Genomic DNA, 1,045 nt, shown 5'->3' with positions numbered 1-1,045 from the left:
ACTAACATATGTCTGTATTATCAATGTCTGTGTGCCATGCATGGAAACAATTATAGAAGAGAGACATGACTTCATCTTCCGGCTCACATGATATCCTCAACTAAACAATAACAAAATGAATAAATATGTTTGCAGTATCATTAGTATAGAGTTGGGAACAGTCATGACATCAAGACATCTTTAAATCATAGAATAAACTAAAAACAACCCCAGCTTCATTCTCTACAGTTTTTAAACTGTCTCAAGAATAATGATATCTAAAGTTGACACTTTTTGAAGTTTTTAACAAATCATTTAATTGTGCTGAATTTTCACCCAGATGAGAGGCTGTGATTGGAAGATAATTTCTAGTAATAAAATATGAAAATAAATAAATATTGTTCAACAGAGGTGGTTTCATAATTAATTCCCAGTGAATTTCTTCCTTGTATTGATTTTCTAAGTGTCTAGCCTGCTAATATAGCAATTATTAATGGGCCTTTATATCTTTTATCCTAAAAGCTCAGCTAGCTCAGTTGGCAGGGCCTAAGACTTAATCTGAAGCATCTATGTTGAGTGTTACAGTGGGGAGTACAACCACCTTCAATCTTCTGGTCAATAGTCACTACATACCCATGCACTCTCCTATCACATTCTTGGATTTCCACATCGTAATCAAGACGTTCTCTCTCCCCATCATGATGTCTTGGAACAAAGCACTCTCTTCTCCCACTAAGAAAGTTGTTTCCCAGAAGCCAGGTATGGTGGCACCTGACTTTAATTGTAGCACATGAGAGGCTAAAAAAACAGGATACTGAATTTGAAGCAAACCTGATCTGTATAATAAGATCTTACCTCAAAAAAATGACTTTCTGGGATCTTATTTCAACTTTGAATCTTCCCTGCATTACTCTTATTTTGTTTTGAAAGAATCAACTTACAAATGAAATCCAGATTTATGTATTTTGACAAAAGCCTGAACATATAGGAGAACATCACTGAGGGTAAATTTTGAAAGCACTTCTCTTGAACGATATTTTATTTTCATATTTTATTACTAGTAATT

Source organism: Nannospalax galili, unplaced genomic scaffold (assembly GCF_000622305.1).
Source record: "Nannospalax galili isolate Female #2095 unplaced genomic scaffold, S.galili_v1.0 scaffold844, whole genome shotgun sequence".
NCBI classification, from domain to species: domain Eukaryota; kingdom Metazoa; phylum Chordata; class Mammalia; order Rodentia; family Spalacidae; genus Nannospalax; species Nannospalax galili.
The sequence above is the reverse complement of the archived record's forward strand: the minus strand, read 5'-3'. Positions refer to the sequence as shown.